Source organism: Apium graveolens, chromosome 5 (assembly GCF_009905375.1).
Source record: "Apium graveolens cultivar Ventura chromosome 5, ASM990537v1, whole genome shotgun sequence".
In the NCBI taxonomy this organism is placed as follows: domain Eukaryota; kingdom Viridiplantae; phylum Streptophyta; class Magnoliopsida; order Apiales; family Apiaceae; genus Apium; species Apium graveolens.
The window spans coordinates 146,168,453-146,178,786 of record NC_133651.1 but is presented as its reverse complement, the minus strand read 5'-3'; positions in this window follow the sequence as shown (position 1 = coordinate 146,178,786).

Here is a 10,334-nt window from a genome sequence, read left to right as displayed (position 1 = left end):
TTACATTCTTGAATTATGTTCCATTATCACTCCTTAATCTCTTCACACAATTTTGATCTTCAGACTGCTTCTCAATCTTCGTAATGTGTTCAATTATGATGTGTAGAGTTTCATCTTTAGGATGCATAAATTCTACCCATGTATATCTTGAGTAGTCATCCACAATCACAAGTGCAAATCTTTTTCTTGATATTGACTGGACATTAACTGGTCCAAATAAATCCATGTGAATAAGTTGCAAGGGTGCACTTATAGAATACACAGTTTTACTTTTATGACTTGATCTTTTCATTTTTCCTTTTTGACAAGCCTCACAGACTTCATCTTGAGCAAACTCCAAATTAGGCATGTCTCTCACTAACTCCTTTTTGACTACAGTATTGATTGCCTTGAAATTCAAGTGAGACAGTTTTTAATGCCATGGCTTGCTTTGTTCAGCAGATTCCTTGGTGTAGAAGTAACAAATACTATCCTTATTTGTTGAGTCCAAGTATGAAACAAATAAGCTTCCTTTCCTTGCTACTTTCAGAGCAACTTCACCAGTTTTCTTGCTGATAAAAGTGCATTATTCTTTGTTGAATAAAACCTTGAAACCCTTGTTTGCAAATTGGCTGACACTGAGAAGATTCACTTTAAGACCAACTACTAGTGCTACATTATCAATGACAACATTTCCAGAAATTAATTTGCCATATCCCATTATGAAGCCTTTGTTGTTGTCTTCAAAAGTCACTAATGGGCTAGCTTTCTCCTCAAACTGTGATAGCAAGGCCATATCACCTGTCATATGTCTTGAGCATCCACTGTCTATGATCTATATGAATTTCTTTTTTTGCCCTGCACACAATGAGTTTAAGTGTGTTTAGCACCCCAAGCAGTGTTGGGTACTTTTTTCTTGTTAACAGATTTGATAGAGGTAGAGTTTGATGATTCAGAATGAATAGAGTTCATAGAATGATGTGCATTGTCCTTTTTAGCTGAAGACTTAAAATTGATTTCCTTAAGATCAACTCTGAGCTTGTGGAAACTTCTCATTACTTTTATGTTGCAAGGTATGCAATCAAAGTTGCCATATTTTTTACAGTGTTTTCTTGGAGCATCTTCAACATAAGCAATATTGTTGCTTTTGTTTTTCCCAATCTTTCCATTTCTAATCTTTTTCTTCTTTCTTGCATCTTTAGTTTTCTTTTCCTTGACAGGTGTCTTGGAATTTTGGTTGACCATGGGCTTCTTTTCAGCTTTGGAAATTGGAGTTGTTTCTTCATTTTTCTTCTTATTGTCTTCATCAGCAATTTCTTACTTTATGATCAACTCTTCTTCACTGAAATCTACTTCACATGCTTTGCACATAAGTGATCCAACCTTTTTCAGCATAGCTGGGACATCCTTCATTTTTTGTTCCTTTTCCTTTATCACCTACAACTTTCTTGGTGTTGTTCAAAGCATCATAATCAAGACCACTGGCTATGTTAGCACATGGCTTGTTCTTCTCATGGTACTGATCAACCAACTCAGATAGATTTCTGAATGATTTTAGTCTCACCTCATTCTTCTCAATCTTTTCTCTTAACACAGTTTCAATCTCATTTGCACACTTCAGCTTGTTTTTCAAATATTCATTTTCTTGCTTGACTGACTCAAGCTCCATAAGCAGTAGATCCATCTTTTGCTTCTCACTCTCAAGCTTCTTATTTGCTTTTGTTAGCCTACTGACTTCCTCAATAGCTGCCACTAAGCTAGTGTGTATATGAAATATCTCCATACTCATCTTTTCCACAGTCTCCTTATATTGACTAGCATTTAAATCAGTAGTGGTTAGAGTTGGTACCTTTGATTTTGAAGTAGATGCTTCTCCATGCTCAAAAGCCATGAGTGCATAGTTTCCAACCTCTTCATCCTCATCATCAACATCAGTATCATCCCAACTCTTTTCTTCTGCAATATAAGCTCTTCGAGACTGCTTCTTCAAGAGAGCTTCATACTTCGCTTCCAGTTCAAGATAGGCCTTGTCTTTCTTCACCTTTTTAGGCTTTTTGCATTCAGTAGAAAAGTGACCCAACTCATCACAGTTAAAGCACCTTATCTTTGATATGTCCACAGATCCTGTGTTGTAGCCACCTTTGCTAACTGAATTGTACTGAGTTTTTGGTTTCCAATTATTGTTGTTGGAAGATTATCCCTTGCCTGTGAAAAACCTTGGCTTCTTGACTCTTATGTTGGAAAATTTCCTAGCCAAGTAAGCCATGGATTGGTCCATTTCATCTAGCTCATCCAAGGTATAACATTCATCTTCCTCCAGCTCCAATATAACTTGCTTCTGGAGTCCTTTGTTCTTTTGGTCCGTAGCTTGAACAACTGAAACTTGAACATCTTGCTCATCTTCACTTTCTTCCATGTCATTCATAATCAAAGCACTTGAACCATCAATAACATGACCATGGTGTGCTTTCAATGACTTTCTTTGCATAATTTTAAGTTCACAAGTTTTCAAGATTCTATATTGGACTTCCAAAGCTATTCTGCTTAAATCTATTCCTTCTCTAATAGCTGATATCTTCTGTTTAAGATGGTCAGGAAGAGCTATCAGAAACTTTAGGTTAACCTCCAGCTTCATAATATTTATCATTTAGTTACAAGTCATTTATCAATTTATTGAACCTTTCAAAAACTTCAGTGATTCCTTCTTTTGGTTTAGCCTTAAACCCCTTATACTGAGAAACAAGAATCCTCCTTTGATTTAACCTAACCTCCTCTGTTCCTTCACATAAGATCTCTATTTTCTCCCAGATCTGTTTGGCTATGTCACAGTTGACAATGTTATTGTACATTACATTTTCAAGTGACTCTATCAAGATCAGCTGCAAGCCACTATCCAGAGAGACTTTTTCTTTTTCAGGTTTAGTATATTCTGAAGGATCTTTAGGAGCATAATGTGCTGGAATGACCATGTCTCCATCTGTAGATTCCTCAACTCTTACCATGGGAGTGAAAGGCCCATTCTTGAGGATCTGAATGTATAATGGATTGGTCATCCTGATAAACAACAACATTTTCTTTTTCCATAGTGTATAGTTAGATCTGTCAAAGGTGGGGATTTTGATATTGCTTAGCTTCTGTGTATTCATTCTTCCAAGATCTTTAATATGTTTGCTTTCAGATTTTGCTCTGATACCACTTATTAGGTAATGAATACAACATAGAGGGGGGGGTGAATATGTTTTGGATAATTTTAATGGCTTTTTGAACTGTTATAAATGGTGAAAAAGTAATCTATTTTGTAGAGATAATATGCTTTAACAGGAATAATAAAACATGCACATAAACACACTATCTTTCAAAACTCACTTAATTTTATATAATAATCAAGCTAGTGTTTTGATACAAAATTTCGGGTTCTTGGTATGTTAAGAACTCAGCTTCTCTCTTGAGAGTTACAAGAATTTAGATCTATTTGTTACAACTAAAATAAAGCATCCAGTGTTTACTTTATAGAACAGTAACCATTGGTTTTACACAGCATGCAATAGCATGTACTAAACCCTACTTTAAGTTAACTAAAACTTTCTATTTCTGGCTTAGTGCATCTTTGCAAATCGTGCATGTCTTTGACTTTACTTTGTCAGTTAATCTTGGCCTTTGATCTTGTAATCTTCAAGCTGCTTTTGTAGACTTTTCAAATCGGTGATTGATTTGTTTGTTGACTGATAATCTTGGATATTTAACTGGTCTGCACTTTGTACTTTGAGTTTCACCTCGAGATCTCTAGTTTGGTATATAGAGAACTTGACATCTCGATAAGTATAGTGGTTTATCGAGATCTCTTATTACTCTATAGTTGTTGTGACTTATTGTAATATCTGGGATATATCATGTAATTATTTTTTCTAATAAATAAATATTATGCATGTTCAGTATTTATTATGTGAATTATTTGTTAAGTGGTATATGTGTTTGGATGTTTAAAAATAATATAAATTGAGTATTTTAATTTTTATATGTCCAAATAAAAATATAGATAATTGTCATATCTTCCTATTTATTTTTACGTTGATTTATGATTTTATAGGAAATTTATGGATTTTATAAATTCTTTTTCCGAGTATTTATAAACTATTTTATATAATCGGGAATCAGCCGACTTCACTCATTTTTACGTTTTTATAACTCGAAACTCTTCCGAGAACTCCTTCCTAACCTAATTGCAATATTCCGAACATTTTCCATGTTTCGACCTTTTCGATCCGGCGTACGGTTTGTCCTGTGCGGGTTTCGGCGCAATATTTTTGATACATTATTCATTTCAGTAAATCAATAAAACTCGTATTTTCGATAAATGGGATCTTTTTATTAAACTATTATAATTATCACCTCGTAATACGTGTAACCAGACGCTGAGACCAAGACCGCAGTACAAATTGTACTGATTTGGATAATTATCCCGAAAACCAGTACCGTTTGGATCTGTTTTTATAAATAAAACGTACTATTTTATATCCGGAATGATCCAATGGGTTACTAATTTTCCGTAATTATAAATAGCCTTTACCGTATTTTATTTCGTACCGAAAATCATTTGCAAACAGTAATTATATAATTTTACAGAGAAAATACTTATATTCATATAACCTTTCAAGAATCAAACTGCAAATCGGAGGTGTTATTGATCTTTTTTTGGAAAGCTCGAGTAACCAAATCGAAGGATTTAAGGAGTACTATCAGAATCTGTGCTTCATATCACTGCAGAATCAAAGGTTTATTTTCTATAATTTTTATTAATTTCAAATTATTTTGATTTAAAATATGAATTTTTGTACGGATGATTGTTTGAATGATTTGATGCTTGCATGTTGTAGAGCTTGTTTTTCTGATGATTTGATATGTCATATGATTGATTTGGAGTTCAATAACATGTCCAAAATAGAGTTTGATTTTCGAATTTTGAAATTAGGGTTTATAACCCGTATGAATGTTCTTAATTAAAATTTAGGGCTTTTTGTTCCAGGGGTTATTAGATGTTCTAGATGGGTGGGTTTTGTTCCTCTTGAAATTTGCAATCGATTGGTATATAGTATGTTAACAGACGATCCCTGGTTTGAAGGGAGTTGTGTTTTGAAGTTTTTTCGAGTTCGTCGGAAACCGGCGAACTTCTCGGCCAATTTCCAGCCAACTCAGGGATTATCAGAATAATTCGATTACATGGTTGTATTCCTTTTGAATTGTAGTTGTGATCTGTAGTTGATGGTGGGGTGAGGACGCTGGAATCGTCTTCTCCAGCGAACCTCGATTGTTTTTCGGCGAACCCCTGTAAAATTGTAGTTTAGTACTTGTAGTTTTAAGAACGATGCAGTTTGGTCCCTATAGTTTGTAAATTTTGCAAATAAGGGATTCCTGTTTATAAATTATTTAAAAATTATATTTCCTATTTATTTTAATTATAAAAATTCGTTTTGAATTACTGAAAATTTCAAAAATTATTATTTTAATTCCAAAAAATTATTTTTAATTCAAAAAAAAATCTGAATTAATTAGTTAATTAACTTTAGTTAATAATTAATTGATTAATTGGTCAATTAATTCAAAAATTAATTGATTAATTGATTTAATTAATTATTAATTAATTATTTAATTAGATTAAATTATTTATAAATGATTTAAAAATTCCGAAAAATAGTTTCAAGCTTTGAAATATTATTTTAAATTGTTTTCAAGGCTCAATAATTATTATAAAATTATTTTGAAGCCATATTTGGCCAACCGAACCCTGTTTATTGCTTTAAAATTTATCCAACGACCCGTTTTAATTCCGAAAAATATTTTAAAAATCATATTAAATACCCAAAAGCCTATTTATGACCGGAGACTTCTTTATAAATGGAATGTCATTGATTGTTTGACGTGTTACGTGTTATATGTGACTTATTGTTTGACTGTCGGTCTATATATTCAGTGTTTACTTATTTTTAGCGTAACTTTGAATCCGTTAGTCGGATTTGGGTAAAACGAAGGGTAGATAGAAGTGTATACTGAATATAATCGTATGAGTTGTATTGATAGATGATTATGATATGTGAGCAGAAGAGGCAAAGCTTAGGAAAGGAAAGCAAATAGGCGAGGAGTAAGACGGTTGTGATTGGAAGTTAGTGAAGTATAGCAAGCTAGTACCATGCAAGTGTTCTGAACTTTTTCGAGATATATAGTAGATTATTGATAGTCCTATATTGCAAGTGCTTTGAAGCACTGAACCCTAAACCTTGATTCCAGTTATTGATCTCTGAACCGTAAACCTTATTCTTTCTGAACCATTGATAGTTGAATACCCGAATACAAACCATAGATATACGATACTACTCCACAAATACATACAAACTAAATACCAACCACTGAATCAGATTGCATACATATTCAAACCATTGTACCATATGCTTTGAAAGACCAAATCCTTATAACCTTGAAACTTTGATTCCTTTGTTATCCAATTCTTTCATTACCTAACAGCCATTCTTTGAAATTGCCTTATTGTTCCTGGTGAAGATTGAAACCATCTCATTATTGGACATCCAATATTGCTTATGATTTTGTTTACTGCTTTACATTATTTATTCTATTATTATATTAGAATTGGATTATTTTATAAAATTATGGACCAGATTCGTGGTCAGACCAGATTGGTGGTCAAGTTAGGCCAATGTTGGCCTTGGATCCAGTAATTATAGCAGAGCTGTGTGCCTTGCTCGGGGTTAGATCGTGACTGATCAGCAGTCTAACCTTGGTTTTTAAAATGAAAACATAATATCCAATTCTAAATCATTAATCATTGTTCACTTGATACCATAACTCTTTTCACTTGATGATCATTATTCTCAGTCTTGTCAATGTGACTTGCTGAGCTAGTTAACTCATTTGTGCGATATTGTTTATGTTCTTTTCCAGTTAAGAAGGAACCAGTTGGTAGCGAGGATCCCCAATTCAGTGCGAGAGCTAGGGGTCCAGGTTGATCGAATTAAGCTAGCTGACAACTTTTGGAATAGTTTAAGTTTATGAAGTTTGTATTAATGTTTAATATTCAGTTGTAAGTTTGAATAGTTGGGACTTGGGCATTTATAATATAAGAGTGTGTGTGTGGCTTGTGTACATACTTTAACCTGTTGTGATCCGTGGTAGTTGGTAAGTAGGGTCACTGTATATTATTATTATCTTCAATATTGTTATAAGCAGGTTATAATTAAGGTGTGTGTGTGTGGACTCCAAACTTCTGACCCGGGTTTGGAGGGCACCACATGTTTGGTATCAGAGCTACAGGTTATAAGTCACTGACACAAGCCTAGGTTGACGGGAATGGGTAGAGGGTTAGGATTAGAAGTAAGGAAATAGAAAGATAGAACATCGAGAGGATGAGTGCGACGGTATAACAGGTATTAGTATAATTTACGTTGTGATTCGAGATTCTTATATTGCGATATGATTTCAGATAGCAGCGATGGCCGACTCTTTCATTTCCGCACCAGCTGATCACTCAAAGCCCTCAGTTGGAGGACCATCTTCAGATCCACATCCTGTTGTTCCACCAGTGTTGGCTATTTTACCTCCACCTGTGTTGCAGCCCGTACCACTGCAGGCTATTCCACCCCCAGGCATGAGACCACCTATCAAAGGACCCCCACCTGCTGATTCTGGTCTTACTTGTCACTCAGTTACAGGGGTACCTTTTCAGTTCTCTTCCTATCATATCCCATATCATCAGTTCAAGGCTTTCCTTATGGAATAGCGATTCCTATGAGGTCAGATTCAGGACTTATTACATATTATGCGTACCAAAGAGGTTGGGAGTGGTGAGATGCGACTCAGAGAGAGACTCCAGGTATTTCAGAGAGCAACTGCTATGAGGATTGCTGAGGCTACTCATGAGGATATCACCCCTAATTTTCTTGTGGAGTGGGCTAAGTGGGTTCTGGAGGAGCTTGAGGAGATTGGAGGTCCAGACTTGCCATGAGCCAGAGGTACAGAAATGGAGATGCTAATCAGTGCTGTTGTGGTTGTTTAGTATGTCCAGTAGTGTGTAGTATGTATCTGTAGACTTTTGGGTTGTATTTATAGACTAGATCTGCTAACTAGTGAGTAGGTTTGTTGTACCCTTTTTGCTTTTGCTTCCGAAGCATTTTAACTCTTGTACTACCTAAAACTTTTGTTCTATATATATTAGTACCTTTTCCTTTCCAGCATTGTCATTTACATTACTGCACCTGTTTTACTTTACTTTATTTATTGCACCAGTTATACCCCTGTGATACCATATACCCTATTCCCTTAACTGTTTATATTCTGTAAAGAAGCATGCAATTTACTTAGTTCAACTGTTACAACTATTTTCAAAAAGAGATATTTATGTTTTACAAAACTTTTCTTTTATGAAGATTTGATTTAAAGGCTAAATAAGTTGTTTGATTCTTTACATAAAATGCCTCCCAGAAGAAATACCCGCACCAACACCCAGAATGAAGAAACCAACAACAACAATAACAACCAAGATGATACCAACCAGAATGTAAACCCAGGACCCATAGACCCAGCAATAGCCCAGATTTTTCAAATCTTGGCTCAACAAACAGTTCACCTAACACAACAGCAACAAAGACAAACCAATCCCCAGGTAACTTTCAAAACTTTTCAGGCGGTAAACCCACCAGAATTCAAGGGTTCCTTAGATCCGATTGAAATGAATGTTTGGTTAAAGGAAATAGAGAAGTCGTTTGCTTTAGTTAAAGTAAAAGAAGAATAGAAGGTGGAGTTTGCAAGTTATTATTTGAAGAATGAGGCCACCTATTGGTGGGAGACTGTGAAGACATTGGAAGGTACAAATGTTATTACTTGGGAGAGGTTCAAAGAATTATTTTTAGAAAATTATTTTCCTCAGTTTGTTCAAGATCAGATGGAGCTAAAGTTTTTAGAGCTAAAGCAAGGAAATATGTCGGTAGCTGATTATGAAAGTAAGTTTGAAGAATTGTCAAGGTATGTATCATCATATTTAGATACTGACAGGAAGAAGGCCAAGAGATTTCAGCAAGGTCCGAAGCCATGGATTAGAGGGAAGGTAGCTATATTTGAATTGGATACCTATGCAGGAGTTGTATAGAAGGCCACGATTGCAAAAACTGAGAGTGAGATGTCACAGAAAGAAAAGGAAAGTAAGAAGAGGAAGTTTGAAGGAAATGAAGGACAGTCACAACCAGGGAAGTTTCCAAATTTTAAGAAGGGCAAGTTTCAACCAGGGAGAAATTTTAATTTCAAAAAGCAAAATACAGGCAACGGAGGTCAAGGTAACCGTTCTATCAATGTGAATCAGCCGAATCAGTTGAGGCTAACTTTTCCAGATTGTCAGGTATATGGGAAGAAGCACAGAGGAGTTTGTAATAAGTTGAATGTGGTTTGTTTCAAGTGTAATCAGAAAGGGCACTATTCGAGAGAGTGCCGCAATCAGCCAGCGAGAGAACCAGTAAACAAGGATCATCCTACTCGGAATCCAGCGGTTAAGGTTCCAGCTATTAGATTTACATGCTTTAAATGTGGAAAGCCAGGACATATAGCCAGGGATTGCAAGACACCAACCCCAGTCAGTAATGCATTAAGAATTATAGGATCTACTCTAGGAGTGAATGAGACTCCAAGGGCTAGAGTTTTTGATATATCTGTGAAGGACGCTATCCAGGATACTGATGTCGTGGCAGATACGCTTAATGTGAATTCTTTATGTACCAAAGTGTTAATAGATTCGGGAGCAACTCGATCATTTATTTCTCAAGATTTTGTTAGTAAGTAAAATTGTCCAGTTGAGTATTTAAATGAAATAATGACTGTGGAATTAGAAAATCAAGAACGTATATATGTTAATCAAGTTTGTGGGAATTGTGAAATTGAGATTTCTGGTAATAAGTTTTGTGTGGACTTGATACGATTTAAGTTAAGAGTGACGTTATCTTAGGAATGGATTGGTTGTCTAAGCACGATGCCCAGATAGATTGTTGAAATTAAGAAGGTAATGGTGAAGAAGCCAGACAAGAGGATAGTAACGTTTAAGGGCGAGAAACAAGCAAAGAAGTTCTTAGCGCTGATCCAAGCTAAAAGGTTACTACGACAAGGATGCGAGCATTTTGTTGCATATGTGATTGATAAAAGTCAGGAGCCAGCAAAACTTGAAGATATTCCGGTAGTCAATGAATTAACAGACGTGTTCCCCGATGAGTTAACAGGACTTCCTCCAGACAGAGAAATTGAGTTTGCGATCGACCTAGCACCTGGAATGGAACCAGTATCCAAGGCCCCGTACAGGATGGCGCCCA